This window comes from Schistocerca americana, chromosome 10, assembly GCF_021461395.2.
Source record: "Schistocerca americana isolate TAMUIC-IGC-003095 chromosome 10, iqSchAmer2.1, whole genome shotgun sequence".
Lineage (NCBI taxonomy): Eukaryota > Metazoa > Arthropoda > Insecta > Orthoptera > Acrididae > Schistocerca > Schistocerca americana.
This window is the reverse complement of record NC_060128.1, coordinates 190,627,988-190,644,698: the sequence shown is the minus strand read 5'-3', so window position 1 is coordinate 190,644,698 and position 16,711 is coordinate 190,627,988. Positions and strand designations below refer to the sequence as shown.

Sequence of the window (16,711 nt, the reverse complement as noted above, 5' to 3'; positions counted from 1 at the left end):
AAGAAGAAGAAAATACAGTAATGGACTCAAACTTCCCAGAGCAAACAAACAAAGAAAAACACGCATCAATTAAACAGTCAGAGGAAAACAAAATCTTAAGACAGCCACCAGAACAAGCACAAATAGAACACAAAGTGACACACATGTTAGATATAGAAGAAAAATTTCAGCTGACATATATAGAATACAAAGACACAAATACAGACATTAGACCAATCTTGCATAGACCGCCAAATAACCCACAAGTCGAAACAACAACAACTATCAATACAATCATGCACAACAAAATAAATGAAAGCAACTATGGAAGAGTTACAACTACTGGTCTATATAGGAGCACTCACTACACTAAATATACACACTAGGCAGAGATCAGAACCAACCAACACACAGAAGAAACCCACAAAACCAGCATGGCAACACAGGCTACAGATCAGAATAGAAAAACTGAGAAAAGACATCAGACAGCTATCACAATTTATAAGAAATGAAATGTCAGACGAAAAACGAAAAAGGTTCGGTAAAATCTCACAACAAGAAGCGATAGAGCAATTAGATGAAAAGAAGCAGAAATTACAAGCATAGTCAAGGGAAAACACACTAAACAAGAAGATTACATGTTGGATAACTACAGCGACTGCATAGAAGCGATGGAAAAAATAGATGCCTATAAATATCTAGGATACGGACAAAAATAGGAATAGATGATACAAATATTAAAGAAGAACTAAAAGAAATATATAGACAAAGACTAAGAAAAATGCTGAAAACAGAATTGACAGCAAGAAACAAGACAAAAGCTATAAATACTTATGCTATACCAATATTGACCTATTCATTTGGAGTAGTGAAATGGAGTAACACAGACCTAGAAGCACTCAATACACTTACACAATCACAATGCCACAAATATAGAATACATCACATACATTCAGCAACTGAAAGATTCACATTAAGCAGAAAGGAAGGAGGAAGGGGATTTATTGACATAAAAAACCTACATTATGGACAGGTAGACAATTTAAGAAAATTTCTTTCTAGAACGAGCAGAAACTAGCAAAATACACAAAGCAATCACTCATATAAATACATCAGCGAGACCATTGCAATTCCATAACCACTTCTACAACCCTTTAGATCACATAACATCAACAGATACAAAGAAAGTAAATTGGAAAAAGAAAACACTACATGGCAAGCACCTTTATCATCTAACACAGCCACACATCGATCAAGACGCATCCAACACATGGCTAAGAAAAGGCAATATACACAGTGAGACAGAAGGATTCACGATTGCAATACAGGATCAAACAATAAACACCAGATATTACAGCAAGCATATTTTTAAGGATCCCAATACCACAACAGATAAATGCAGACTTTGCAAACAACAAATAGAAACGGTAGATCACATTACAAGCGGATGTACAATACTAGCAAATACAGAATACCCCAGAAGACATGACAATGTAGCAAAAACAATACATCAACAACTTGCCATACAACATAAACTAATAAAACAACACGTTCCCACATACAAGTATGCACCACAAAATGTACTGGAGAATGATGAATACAAATTATACTGGAACAGAACCATTACAACAGATAAAACAACACCACATAACAAACCTGACATCATACTCACCAATAAAAAGAAGAAATTAACACAACTAATCGAAATATCCATACCCAATACAACAAATATACAAAAGAAAACAGGGAAAAAAATTGAAAAATACATCCAACTGGCTGAGGAAGTCAAGGAAATGTGGCATTAGGATAAAGTTGACATTATACCAATTATACTATCAACAATAGGAGTCATACCACACAATATCCACCAGTACATCAACGCAATACAGCTATATCCAAACGTATATATGCAGCTACAGAAATCTGTAATTATTGATACATGTTCAATTACCCGAAAGCTCCTAAACGCAATGTAACATCTACCGTACAGTTAAAAGGAAGTCACGCTTGATCAATGTTCGCGTCACTTTCAATTTTTAACCAGACATAACATCTGAGAAAGGAAAGCAATAATAATCGTAATCGTAATAATAATAATAATTGTTGACATAATAATAATAATTATTATTATTATTATTATTATTATTAGAAAGTTTCATTCGAGCACAGCAGAGGTGAACCTATTAAAAAATAATCATATATCTGCATCAGTCAAAGGTGGTGCAATATGACAAACACAACTAGTTCACAAATAACCACGACTGTGACTGCAGTTATTGGCATTGAGCAAATACTTGTACTTAACTACATATGTTTTTGCAAATCTACATCTACGTGTATTGTATTGTATTGTATTGTGTGGTATATTAACCGGGGACCTAGAAACGACGGAGAGGCTCCGTCCCCGCCGCAGCCGCAGTGGTCCACAACCCCACGACGACTACCGCAGTCCACTTCTCCCCTCCTCCGCCCCACACCGAACCCAGGGCTATTGTGCGGTTCGGCCCCCGGTGGAGCCCCCCCAGGGAACGTCTCACACCAGACGAGTGTAACCCCTATGTTTGCGTGGTAGAGTAATGGTGGTTTGCGCAGCAATCGCCGACATAGTGTAGCTGAACATCTACATGGATACTCTGCAAATCACATTTAAGTGTCTGACAGACGGTTCATCGAACCACCTTCACAATTCTCTATTATTCCAATTTCGTATAGGGCGCATGAAGAACGAACACCTACATCTTAACGTATGAGCGTTGATTTCCCTTATTTTATCTTGGTGATCGTTTCTCCCTGTGCAGGTCGGCGTCAATAAAATATTTTCGCATTCGGAGGAGTAAGTTGGTAATTGGAATTTCGTGAGAAGATTGCTCCGCAACAAAAAACGCATTTGTTTTAATGATGACCATCCGAAATCCTGTATCATTTCAGTGACACTCTCTCTCCTATTTTGCGTTAATACAAGACGTGATGCCCTTCCTTGAACTTTTTCGATGTACTCCGTCGTTTCTATCTGGTAAGGATCCCAAATCGCGCAGCAGTATTCTAAAAGATGGCAGACAAGCGTAGTGTAGGCAGTCTCCTTAGAAGATCTGTTACATTTTCTAAGTGTCCTCTCAGTAAAACGCAGTCTTTGGTTAGCCTTCCCGGCAACATTTTCTGTGCATTTCTTCCGATTTAAGTTGTTCGTAATTATAATTCCTGGGTATTTAGTTGAATTTACGGCCTTTAGATTTAACTGATTTATCGTGTTCAACGGGTTCCTTTTACCACGCCTGTGGATGAGCTCATACTTCTAGTTATTTGGGGTCAACTGCCAATTTTCGCACCATACAGATATCTTTTCTAAATTGTTTTGCAATTTGTTTTGATCTTTTCATGACTTTACTAGCCAAAAGGTTCAAATGGCTCTAGGCACTATGGGACTTTACTTCTGAGGTCATCAGTCCCCTAGAACTTAAACCTAACTAACCTAAGGCAATCACACACATCCATGCCGGAGGCAGGATTCGAACCTGCGACCGTAGCGGTCGCGCGGTTCCAGACGGTTGCGCCTAGAACCGCTCGGCCACACAGGCCGGCCTTTACTAGTCGATAAACGTCAGCGTCACCTGCAAACCAATTAGTTCACATATTCGTTGGTTACTTAAGATTTAACTGTTTTCATCTGTAATGCATTTATTACATTTAGAAAATTTTAGTACTTGAAAGCTCACAAGGTACAAATAACAACACAACAATATTCAACATATAAATGGTAATTTGAAAATTGCTTCCAGAATGAGATTTTCACTCTGCAGCGGAGTGTGCGCTGATATGAAACTTCCTGGCAGATTAAAACTGTGTGCCCGACCGAGACTCGAACTCGGGACCTTTGCCTTTCGCGGGCAAGTGCTCTACCAACTGAGCTACCGAAGCACGACTCACGCCCGGTACTCACAGCTTTACTTCTGCCAGTACCTCGTCTCCTACCTTCCAAACTTTACAGAAGCTCTCCTGCGAAACTTGCAGAACTAGCACTCCTGAAAGAAAGGATATTGCGGAGACGTGGCTTAGCCACAGCCTGGGGGATGTTTCCAGAATGAGATTTTCACTCTGCAGCGGAGTGTGCGCTGACATGAAACTTCCTGGCAGATTAAAACTGTGTGCCCGACCGAGACTCGAACTCGGGGCCTTTGCCTTTCGCGGGCAAGTGCTCTACCAACTGAGCTACCGAAGCACGACTCACGCCCGGTACTCACAGCTTTACTTCTGCCAGTACCTCGTCTCCCACCTTCCAAACTTTACAGAAGCTCTCCTGCGAAACTTGCAGAACTAGCACTCCTGAAAGAAAGGATATTGCGGAGACGTGGCTTAGCCACAGCCTGGGGGATGTTTCCAGAATGAGATTTTCACTCTGCAGCGGAGTGTGCGCTGATATGAAACTTCCTGGCAGCTTAAAACTGTGTGCCCGACCGAGACTCGAACTCGGGACCTTTGCCTTTCGCGGGCAAGTGCTCTACCAACTGAGCTACCGAAGCACGACTCACGCCCGGTACTCACAGCTTTACTTCTGCCAGTACCTCGTCTCCTACCTTCCAAACTTTACAGAAGCTCTCCTGCGAAACTTGCAGAACTAGCACTCCTGAAAGAAAGGATATTGCGGAGACGTGGCTTAGCCACAGCCTGGGGGATGTTTCCAGAATGAGATTTTCACTCTGCAGCGGAGTGTGCGCTGACATGAAACTTCCTGGCAGATTAAAACTGTGTGCCCGACCGAGACTCGAACTCGGGACCTTTGCCTTTCGCGGGCAAGTGCTCTACCAACTGAGCTACCGAAGCACGACTCACGCCCGGTACTCACAGCTTTACTTCTGCCAGTACCTCGTCTCCTACCTTCCAAACTTTACAGAAGCTCTCCTGCGAAACTTGCAGAACTAGCACTCCTGAAAGAAAGGATATTGCGGAGACGTGGCTTAGCCACAGCCTGGGGGATGTTTCCAGAATGAGATTTTCACTCTGCAGCGGAGTGTGCGCTGATATGAAACTTCCTGGCAGCTTAAAACTGTGTGCCCGACCGAGACTCGAACTCGGGACCTTTGCCTTTCGCGGGCAAGTGCTCTACCAACTGAGCTACCGAAGCACGACTCACGCCCGGTACTCACAGCTTTACTTCTGCCAGTACCTCGTCTCCTACCTTCCAAACTTTACAGAAGCTCTCCTGCGAAACTTGCAGAACTAGCACTCCTGAAAGAAAGGATATTGCGGAGACGTGGCTTAGCCACAGCCTGGGGGATGTTTCCAGAATGAGATTTTCACTCTGCAGCGGAGTGTGCGCTGATATGAAACTTCCTGGCAGCTTAAAACTGTGTGCCCGACCGAGACTCGAACTCGGGACCTTTGCCTTTCGCGGGCAAGTGCTCTACCAACTGAGCTACCGAAGCACGACTCACGCCCGGTACTCACAGCTTTACTTCTGCCAGTACCTCGTCTCCTACCTTCCAAACTTTACAGAAGCTCTCCTGCGAAACTTGCAGAACTAGCACTCCTGAAAGAAAGGATATTGCGGAGACGTGGCTTAGCCACAGCCTGGGGGATGTTTCCAGAATGAGATTTTCACTCTGCAGCGGAGTGTGCGCTGATATGAAACTTCCTGGCAGATTAAAACTGTGTGCCCGACCGAGACTCGAACTCGGGACCTTTGCCTTTCGCGGGCAAGTGCTCTACCAACTGAGCTACCGAAGCACGACTCACGCCCGGTACTCACAGCTTTACTTCTGCCAGTACCTCGTCTCCTACCTGGCAGAAGTAAAGCTGTGAGTACCGGGCGTGAGTCGTGCTTCGGTAGCTCAGTTGGTAGAGCACTTGCCCGCGAAAGGCAAAGGTCCCGAGTTCGAGTCTCGGTCGGGCACACAGTTTTAATCTGCCAGGAAGTTTCATATCAGCGCACACTCCGCTGCAGAGTGAAAATCTCATTCTGGAAACATCCCCCAGGCTGTGGCTAAGCCACGTCTCCGCAATATCCTTTCTTTCAGGAGTGCTAGTTCTGCAAGTTTCGCAGGAGAGCTTCTGTAAAGTTTGGAAGGTAGGAGACGAGGTACTGGCAGAAGTAAAGCTGTGAGTACCGGGCGTGAGTCGTGCCTCGGTAGCTCAGTTGGTAGAGCACTTGCCCGCGAAAGGCAAAGGTCCCGAGTTCGAGTCTCGGTCGGGCACACAGTTTTAATCTGCCAGGAAGTTTCATATCAGCGCACACTCCGCTGCAGAGTGAAAATCTCATTCTGGAAACATCCCCCAGGCTGTGGCTAAGCCACGTCTCCGCAATATCCTTTCTTTCAGGAGTGCTAGTTCTGCAAGTTTCGCAGGAGAGCTTCTGTAAAGTTTGGAAGGTAGGAGACGAGGTACTGGCAGAAGTAAAGCTGTGAGTACCGGGCGTGAGTCGTGCTTCGGTAGCTCAGTTGGTAGAGCACTTGCCCGCGAAAGGCAAAGGTCCCGAGTTCGAGTCTCGGTCGGGCACACAGTTTTAATCTGCCAGGAAGTTTCATATCAGCGCACACTCCGCTGCAGAGTGAAAATCTCATTCTGGAAACATCCCCCAGGCTGTGGCTAAGCCACGTCTCCGCAATATCCTTTCTTTCAGGAGTGCTAGTTCTGCAAGTTTCGCAGGAGAGCTTCTGTAAAGTTTGGAAGGTAGGAGACGAGGTACTGGCAGAAGTAAAGCTGTGAGTACCGGGCGTGAGTCGTGCCTCGGTAGCTCAGTTGGTAGAGCACTTGCCCGCGAAAGGCAAAGGTCCCGAGTTCGAGTCTCGGTCGGGCACACAGTTTTAAGCTGCCAGGAAGTTTCATATCAGCGCACACTCCGCTGCAGAGTGAAAATCTCATTCTGGAAACATCCCCCAGGCTGTGGCTAAGCCACGTCTCCGCAATATCCTTTCTTTCAGGAGTGCTAGTTCTGCAAGTTTCGCAGGAGAGCTTCTGTAAAGTTTGGAAGGTAGGAGACGAGGTACTGGCAGAAGTAAAGCTGTGAGTACCGGGCGTGAGTCGTGCTTCGGTAGCTCAGTTGGTAGAGCACTTGCCCGCGAAAGGCAAAGGTCCCGAGTTCGAGTCTCGGTCGGGCACACAGTTTTAAGCTGCCAGGAAGTTTCATATCAGCGCACACTCCGCTGCAGAGTGAAAATCTCATTCTGGAAACATCCCCCAGGCTGTGGCTAAGCCACGTCTCCGCAATATCCTTTCTTTCAGGAGTGCTAGTTCTGCAAGTTTCGCAGGAGAGCTTCTGTAAAGTTTGGAAGGTAGGAGACGAGGTACTGGCAGAAGTAAAGCTGTGAGTACCGGGCGTGAGTCGTGCTTCGGTAGCTCAGTTGGTAGAGCACTTGCCCGCGAAAGGCAAAGGTCCCGAGTTCGAGTCTCGGTCGGGCACACAGTTTTAAGCTGCCAGGAAGTTTCATATCAGCGCACACTCCGCTGCAGAGTGAAAATCTCATTCTGGAAACATCCCCCAGGCTGTGGCTAAGCCACGTCTCCGCAATATCCTTTCTTTCAGGAGTGCTAGTTCTGCAAGTTTCGCAGGAGAGCTTCTGTAAAGTTTGGAAGGTAGGAGACGAGGTACTGGCAGAAGTAAAGCTGTGAGTACCGGGCGTGAGTCGTGCCTCGGTAGCTCAGTTGGTAGAGCACTTGCCCGCGAAAGGCAAAGGTCCCGAGTTCGAGTCTCGGTCGGGCACACAGTTTTAATCTGCCAGGAAGTTTCATATCAGCGCACACTCCGCTGCAGAGTGAAAATCTCATTCTGGAAACATCCCCCAGGCTGTGGCTAAGCCACGTCTCCGCAATATCCTTTCTTTCAGGAGTGCTAGTTCTGCAAGTTTCGCAGGAGAGCTTCTGTAAAGTTTGGAAGGTAGGAGACGAGGTACTGGCAGAAGTAAAGCTGTGAGTACCGGGCGTGAGTCGTGCTTCGGTAGCTCAGTTGGTAGAGCACTTGCCCGCGAAAGGCAAAGGTCCCGAGTTCGAGTCTCGGTCGGGCACACAGTTTTAAGCTGCCAGGAAGTTTCATATCAGCGCACACTCCGCTGCAGAGTGAAAATCTCATTCTGGAAACATCCCCCAGGCTGTGGCTAAGCCACGTCTCCGCAATATCCTTTCTTTCAGGAGTGCTAGTTCTGCAAGTTTCGCAGGAGAGCTTCTGTAAAGTTTGGAAGGTAGGAGACGAGGTACTGGCAGAAGTAAAGCTGTGAGTACCGGGCGTGAGTCGTGCTTCGGTAGCTCAGTTGGTAGAGCACTTGCCCGCGAAAGGCAAAGGTCCCGAGTTCGAGTTTCGGTCAGGCACACAGTTTTAATCTGCCAGGAAGTTTCATATCAGCGCACACTCCGCTGCAGAGTGAAAATCTCATTCTGGAAACATCCCCCAGGCTGTGGCTAAGCCACGTCTCCGCAATATCCTTTCTTTCAGGAGTGCTAGTTCTGCAAGTTTCGCAGGAGAGCTTCTGTAAAGTTTGGAAGGTAGGAGACGAGGTACTGGCAGAAGTAAAGCTGTGAGTACCGGGCGTGAGTCGTGCTTCGGTAGCTCAGTTGGTAGAGCACTTGCCCGCGAAAGGCAAAGGTCCCGAGTTCGAGTCTCGGTCGGGCACACAGTTTTAATCTGCCAGGAAGTTTCATATCAGCGCACACTCCGCTGCAGAGTGAAAATCTCATTCTGGAAACATCCCCCAGGCTGTGGCTAAGCCACGTCTCCGCAATATCCTTTCTTTCAGGAGTGCTAGTTCTGCAAGTTTCGCAGGAGAGCTTCTGTAAAGTTTGGAAGGTAGGAGACGAGGTACTGGCAGAAGTAAAGCTGTGAGTACCGGGCGTGAGTCGTGCTTCGGTAGCTCAGTTGGTAGAGCACTTGCCCGCGAAAGGCAAAGGTCCCGAGTTCGAGTCTCGGTCGGGCACACAGTTTTAATCTGTCAGGAAGTTTCATATCAGCGCACACTCCGCTGCAGAGTGAAAATCTCATTCTGGAAACATCCCCCAGGCTGTGGCTAAGCCACGTCTCCGCAATATCCTTTCTTTCAGGAGTGCTAGTTCTGCAAGTTTCGCAGGAGAGCTTCTGTAAAGTTTGGAAGGTAGGAGACGAGGTACTGGCAGAAGTAAAGCTGTGAGTACCGGGCGTGAGTCGTGCTTCGGTAGCTCAGTTGGTAGAGCACTTGCCCGCGAAAGGCAAAGGTCCCGAGTTCGAGTCTCGGTCGGGCACACAGTTTTAAGCTGCCAGGAAGTTTCATATCAGCGCACACTCCGCTGCAGAGTGAAAATCTCATTCTGGAAACATCCCCCAGGCTGTGGCTAAGCCACGTCTCCGCAATATCCTTTCTTTCAGGAGTGCTAGTTCTGCAAGTTTCGCAGGAGAGCTTCTGTAAAGTTTGGAAGGTAGGAGACGAGGTACTGGCAGAAGTAAAGCTGTGAGTACCGGGCGTGAGTCGTGCTTCGGTAGCTCAGTTGGTAGAGCACTTGCCCGCGAAAGGCAAAGGTCCCGAGTTCGAGTCTCGGTCGGGCACACAGTTTTAATCTGCCAGGAAGTTTCATATCAGCGCACACTCCGCTGCAGAGTGAAAATCTCATTCTGGAAACATCCCCCAGGCTGTGGCTAAGCCACGTCTCCGCAATATCCTTTCTTTCAGGAGTGCTAGTTCTGCAAGTTTCGCAGGAGAGCTTCTGTAAAGTTTGGAAGGTAGGAGACGAGGTACTGGCAGAAGTAAAGCTGTGAGTACCGGGCGTGAGTCGTGCTTCGGTAGCTCAGTTGGTAGAGCACTTGCCCGCGAAAGGCAAAGGTCCCGAGTTCGAGTCTCGGTCGGGCACACAGTTTTAAGCTGCCAGGAAGTTTCATATCAGCGCACACTCCGCTGCAGAGTGAAAATCTCATTCTGGAAACATCCCCCAGGCTGTGGCTAAGCCACGTCTCCGCAATATCCTTTCTTTCAGGAGTGCTAGTTCTGCAAGTTTCGCAGGAGAGCTTCTGTAAAGTTTGGAAGGTAGGAGACGAGGTACTGGCAGAAGTAAAGCTGTGAGTACCGGGCGTGAGTCGTGCTTCGGTAGCTCAGTTGGTAGAGCACTTGCCCGCGAAAGGCAAAGGTCCCGAGTTCGAGTCTCGGTCGGGCACACAGTTTTAATCTGAAAATTGCTGTATTCAAACTGGTCATCCAAGAAAAGGAAATAACCAACAGTAAAAATGCACAATGTCCAGAGCTCGTAAATTTTTTGGCATTTGCACATAAACTGTGCTTTGTGTGCTTCTTCACAAGAAGGAAGTAGATTCAGTCTTGTTTGGATCTTTCAAACAACCAGTCGCAAATACCCTTCCAACTGGAGTCCAGACCGCTGTTTCTTCCTGAGTAATGACAGTAAGTTGATGGGAAGGGCAATAACATGCCCGCTGCCTTCTTGCTATTCATTCAGAGTCTGCATCCAAAAATTTTCAAGTAACTTCAGCTTAAATTCAATTCCAAGTGTTCTATCACATGGGATTTCTGGTAATTCCTCTTGTTATACTGTTGGCAAGTGATGTTACGATCGTATCGAACAAATTGTGGGTCCAGTCATACTTAGACGAAAAATTTTTCCCGAATAGTTGACCAAGGTTTTCGAGAAGTACCAGACGAATTCGATTACTCTTACCTACAGCCAACTTATTTTCCTCCACCAAACCACCAAACAATTCTACATCTACATTGATACTCCGCAAGCCACCCAACGGTGTGTGGCGGAGGGCACTTTACGTGCCACTGTCATTACCTCCCTTTCCTGTTCCAGTCGCGTATGGTTCGCGGGAAGAACGACTGTCTGAAAGCCTCCGTGCGCGCTCTAATCTCTCTAATTTTACATTCGTGATCTCCTCGGGAGGTATAAGTAGGGGGAAGCAATATATTCGATACCTCATCCAGAAACGCACCCTCTCGAAACCTGGACAGCAAGCTACACCGCGATGCAGAGCGCCTCTCTTGCAGAGTCTGCCACTTGAGTTTATTAAACATCTCCGTAACGCTATCACGGTTACCAAATAACCCGGTGACGAAACAAGCCGCTCTTCTTTGGATCTTTTCTATCTCCTCCGTCAACCCGACCTGGTACGGATCCCACACTGATGAGCAATACTCAAGTATAGGTCGAACGAGTGTTTTGTAAGCCACCTCCTTTGTTGATGGACTACATTTTCTAAGCACTCTCCCAATGAATCTCAACCTGGTACCCGCCTTACCAACAATTAATTTTATATGATCATTCCACTTCAAATCGTTCCGTACGCATACTCCCAGATATTTTACAGAAGTAACTGCTACCAGTGTTTGTCCCGCTATCATATAATCATACAATAAAGGATCCTTCTTTCTATGTATTCGCAATACATTACATTTGTCTATGTTAAGGGTCAGTTGCCACTCCCTGCACCAAGTGCCTATCCGCTGCAGATCTTCCTGTATTTCGCTACAATTTTCTAATGCAGCAACTTCTCTGTATACTACAGCATCATCCGCGAAAAGCCGCATGGAACTTCCGACACTATCTACTAAGTCATTTATATATATTGTGAAAAGCAATGGTCCCATAACACTCCCCTGTGGCACGCCAGAGGTTACTTTAACGTCTGTAGACGTCTCTCCATTGATAACAACATGCTGTGTTCTGTTTGCTAAAAACTCTTCAATCCAGCCACACAGCTGGTCTGATATTCCGTAGGCTCTTACTTTGTTTATCAGGCGACAGTGCGGAACTGTATCGAACGCCTTCCGGAAGTCAAGAAAAATAGCATCTACCTGGGAGCCTGTATCTAATATTTTCTGGGTCTCATGAACAAATAAGGCGAGTTGGGTCTCACACGATCGCTGTTTGCGGAATCCATGTTGATTCCTACATAGTAGATTCTGGGTTTCCAGAAATGACATGATACGCGAGCAAAAAACATGTTCTAAAATTCTACAAGAGATCGACGTAAGAGATATAGGTCTATAGTTTTGCGCATCTGCTCGACGACCCTTCTTGAAGACTGGGACTATCTGTGCTCTTTTCCAATCATTTGGAACCCTCCGTTCCTCTAGAGACTTGCGGTACACGGCTGTTAGAAGGGGGGCAAGTTCTTTCGCGTACTCTGTGTAGAATCGAATTGGTATCCCGTCAGGTCCAGTGGACTTTCCTCTATTGAGTGATTCCAGTTGCTTTTCTATTCCTTGGACACTTATTTCGATGTCAGCCATTTTTTCGTTTGTGCGAGGATTTAGAGAAGGAACTGCAGTGCGGTCTTCCTCTGTGAAACAGCTTTGGAAAAAGGTGTTTAGTATTTCAGCTTTACGCGTGTCATCCTCTGTTTCAATGCCATCATCATCCCGTAGTGTCTGGATATGCTGTTTCGAGCCACTTACTGATTTAACGTAAGACCAGAACTTCCTAGGATTTTCTGTCAAGTCGCTACATAGAATTTTACTTTCGAATTCAATGAACGCTTCACGCATAGCCCTCCTTACGCTAACTTTGACATCGTTTAGCTTCTGTTTGTCTGAGAGGTTTTGGCTGCGTTTAAACTTGGAGTGGAGCTCTCTTTGCTTTCGCAGTAGTTTCCTAACTTTGTTGTTGTACCACGGTGGGTTTTTCCCGTCCCTCACAGTTTTACTCGGCACGTACCTGTCTAAAACGCATTTTACGATTGCCTTGAACTTTTTCCATAAACACTCAACATTGTCAGTGTCGGAACAGAAATTTTCGTTTTGATCTGTTAGGTAGTCTGAAATCTGCCTTCTATTACTCTTGCTAAACAGATAAACCTTCCTCCCTTTTTTTATATTCCTATTAACTTCCATATTCAGGGATGCTGCAACGGCCTTATGATCACTGATTCCCTGTTCTGTACATACAGAGTCGAAAAGTTCGGGTCTGTTTGTTATCAGTAGGTCCAAGATGTTATCTCCACGAGTCGGTTCTCTGTTTAATTGCTCGAGGTAATTTTCGGATAGTGCACTCAGTATAATGTCACTCGATGCTCTGTCCCTACCACCCGTCCTAAACATCTGAGTGTCCCAGTCTATATCTGGTAAATTGAAATCTCCACCTAAGACTATAACATGCTGAGAAAATTTATGAGAAATGTATTCCAAATTTTCTCTCAGTTGTTCTGCCACTAATGCTGCTGAGTCGGGAGGTCGGTAAAAGGAGCCAATTATTAACCTAGTTCGGTTGTTTAGTGTAACCTCCACCCATAATAATTCACAGGAACTATCCACTTCTACTTCACTACAGGATAAACTACTACTAACAGCGACGAACACTCCACCAGCGGTTGCATGCAATCTATCTTTTCTAAACACCGTCTGTACCTTTGTAAAAATTTCGGCAGAATTTATCTCTGGCTTAAGCCAGCTTTCTGTACCTATAACGATTTCAGCTTCGGTGCTTTCTATCAGCGCTTGAAGTTCCGGTACTTTACCAACGCAGCTTCGACAGTTGACAATTACAATACCGATTGCTGCTTGGTCCCCGCATGTCCTGACTTTGCCCCGCACCCGTTGAGGCTGTTGCCCTTTCTGTACTTGCCCAAGGCCATCTAACCTAAAAAACCGCCCAGCCCACGCCACACAACCCCTGCTACCCGTGTAGCCGCTTGTTGCTTGTTGTGGACTCCTGACCTATCCAGCGGAACTCGAAACCCCACCACCCTATGGCGCAAGTCGAGGAATCTGCAGCCCACACGGTCGCAGAACCGTCTCAGCCTCTGATTCAGACCCTCCACTCGGCTCTGTACCAAAGGTCCGCAGTCAGTCCTGTCGACGATGCTGCAGATGGTGAGCTCTGCTTTCATCCCGCTAGCGAGACTGGCAGTCTTCACCAAATCAGATAGCCGCCGGAAGCCAGAGAGGATTTCCTCCGATCCATAGCGACACACATCATTGGTGCCGACATGAGCGACCACCTGCAGATGGGTGCACCCTGTACCCTCCATGGCATCCGGAAGGACCCTTTCCACATCTGGAATGACTCCCCCCGGTATGCACACGGAGTGCACATTGGTTTTCTTCCCCTCTCTTGCTGCCATTTCCCTAAGGGGCCCCATTACGCGCCTGACGTTGGAGCTCCCAACTACCAGTAAGCCCACCCTCTGCGACTGCCCGGATCTTGCAGACTGAGGGGCAACCTCTGGAACAGGACAAGCAGCCATGTCAGGCCGAAGATCAGTATCAGCCTGAGACAGAGCCTGAAACCGGTTCGTCAGACAAACTGGAGAGGCTTTCCGTTCAGCCCTCCGGAATGTCTTTCGCCCCCTGCCACAACTTGAAACGACCTCCCACTCTACCACAGGTGAGGGATCAGCCTCAATGCGGGCAGTATCCCGGGCAACCACAGTCTTAGTCCGATCAGGGGATGCGTGGGACGAGCTGGCCGTCCCCGACAAACCCCCATCCGGACCCCCACAGTGATGCCCATTGGCAACAGCCTCAAGCTGTGTGACCGAAGCCAACACTGCCTGAAGCTGGGAGCGAAGGGATGCCAACTCAGCCTGCATCCGAACACAGCAGTTGCAGTCCCTATCCATGCTAAAAACTGTTTTGCAAAGAACGTCTGAACTAATCTACAGAGAGCGCAAACAAATCGACAAAATTTAAACGGTTATTAAAATACAAGATTGCCTAGTAAATGCAGTAATGCTGCTACTTGCGCACTGCTGACACTGCTCGGCGGCGGAAGGAGACTAAGCGAAATTACACTATTCAGGTACTAAAACACGATGCTACACTCTCAAATACTATAATACGCCCGAAATTTATGAATTAAACAATGCAAGTACCAAAAACACGCAAAGAAATTAAGAATTAAACTATGTAGCAAATGAGTGAGCTAGGAGTATACGACTTGCTGCTGCAGCTGCTTATCCAACGGCGGCAGGGAGCACACTGACTGCGACCAACCGACACTGGCCGTTCAAAACAAAAACAGTAGACAAACGACTACGCGAATTTACACTATTGAGGTACTAAAACACGATGCTACACTCTCAAATACTATAATACGCCCGAAATTTATGAATTAAACAATGCAAGTACCAAAAACACGCAAAGAAATTAAGAATCAAACTATGTAGCAAATGAGTGAGCTAGGAGTATACGACTTGCTGCTCAGCTGCTTATCCAACGGCGGCAGGGAGCACACTGACTGCGACCAACCGACACTGGCCGTTCAAAACAAAAACAGTAGACAGACGACTACGCGAATTTATACTATTCACGTACTAAAACGCGATGCTACAACTCTCTAATACTATAATACGCCCGAAATTTATGAATTAAACAATGCAAGTACCAAAAACACGCAAAGAAATTAAGAATTAAACTATGTAACAAATGAGTGAGCTAGGAGTATACGACTTGCTGCTGCAGCTGCTTATCCAACGGCGGCAGGGAGCACACATGCCGCATTTCGCCTTCTCCGTCTGTCCATGTTTCCTCTTCAATGCAAGCACTTTCTCATTAAGAAAGACAATATTACTATTTCGGCCTTTGAAGTAATACGTTAAAATCAATTTCTCAACAACGTCGGCCAACTGTCACAATATTAGAAGCTATTTTTCGTCGAGAAGCAGAGCCGCAAGTGTGGGACTACTGTTTAATTGGAACGCACGAAGTCCATCTTTCAGCTTCACAACCCACCGAAGAACTTTATCGCAAGACAACGAGCGTACCTCCATGTGCAATAGAAGCGGACCATGAGTGGAACCCATCTCCTCGCAAACAATGCGAAGCAGCCTACAGTGTAAAGGTCGTGCTTTCACAAATCTTACAGCAATCACTGACTTCCGGTTGTTCTGCCTTATAAGCCAGCGCCTCCCCGTGTATCACGCAGTGCGTGAATTCTACAGAAGAAGAAACAGCACACGCTATTGTCATGAACCCTTTATTTAGTTCCAGTAGATGCTGTCACCCCATCGGTACAGACACCAACGCGGTTTATCCGTGACAAGTTGTTGTCAACAAGAAAGGAATTCACAAAAAAGAAAACATCTTCGCCAGAAGTCCTCCCCCCCCCCCTTCCAGAAATTTGCAAAATAGAAAGTCCTGGTGCATTTTATTTTCATAGTAGTAGCGTACAAAAACAATAAGCTGGAAAGACTCTCAGTACTGTCATCAAGTTGCAGAGAGCGAATTTTGGGATCGTGAGGACGCGATAGCAATTTATTTTTCATGTCAGTGATGGCCGCGTCAGTATGACGTCACAGTGGTATTGTCCCCAGACACTCGCCGAAGCTCTCTCGTTGCGTGATTTTGGACATTTTGACAGTTCTGGGAGAACATATTTTCTCACGAGTGATCTTTGATTATTTGAATATTGCAATTAAATAAGATAATTCCAGGGATAGTCTTTGGGCTTTTCTAGGAAGTAGTACTTTTTTCACGAATCTTACATTTCCGTTTAGTTGTTGCTTGTGGCGTTTAAAAAATTTGATGGGTTTATCTACATGGTGTGGACCTGCAGGAGTCCGTTTAGTTTTATAGGCTTCAGTCTATCGTTAGCTAAACTCTCCAAACAAAGACTAAATTGTGAAGGTTCCTTATTATTCCAAAGAATGCTGGTAAAGTCTAGTGTCAATTAATCAATTTCATATTTCCACACTTCGTACTTGCGTTTAGAGCTAACGTGGCTGATAGGAAATGAGAGAGATGCGAACAAAGAATGTACTTAGATTAAATTCGCATCTTTTTCCTTGCGAGGACTTCATACTTTCGACGTAAAAGACACACTCAGTGAATCACTT

The 16,711-nt window shown here is 46.2% G+C and overlaps 1 protein-coding gene and 3 non-coding genes across 4 annotated transcripts in view; all 4 read left to right on the top strand.

Moving 5' to 3' along the window:
• The window catches only part of LOC124552377 (AF4/FMR2 family member lilli), a 717,562-nt gene that overhangs the window by 464,429 nt on the left and 236,422 nt on the right, over positions 1–16,711 (top strand). The window lies entirely within an intron of this gene.
• Trnas-cga lies at positions 6,095–6,169 on the top strand. The gene has a single exon. It is a non-coding gene; the product is annotated as a tRNA-Ser (tRNA).
• On the top strand, positions 6,697–6,771 carry Trnas-cga. Its single transcript has one exon. It is a non-coding gene; the product is annotated as a tRNA-Ser (tRNA).
• On the top strand, positions 7,600–7,674 carry Trnas-cga. The gene has a single exon. It is a non-coding gene; the product is annotated as a tRNA-Ser (tRNA).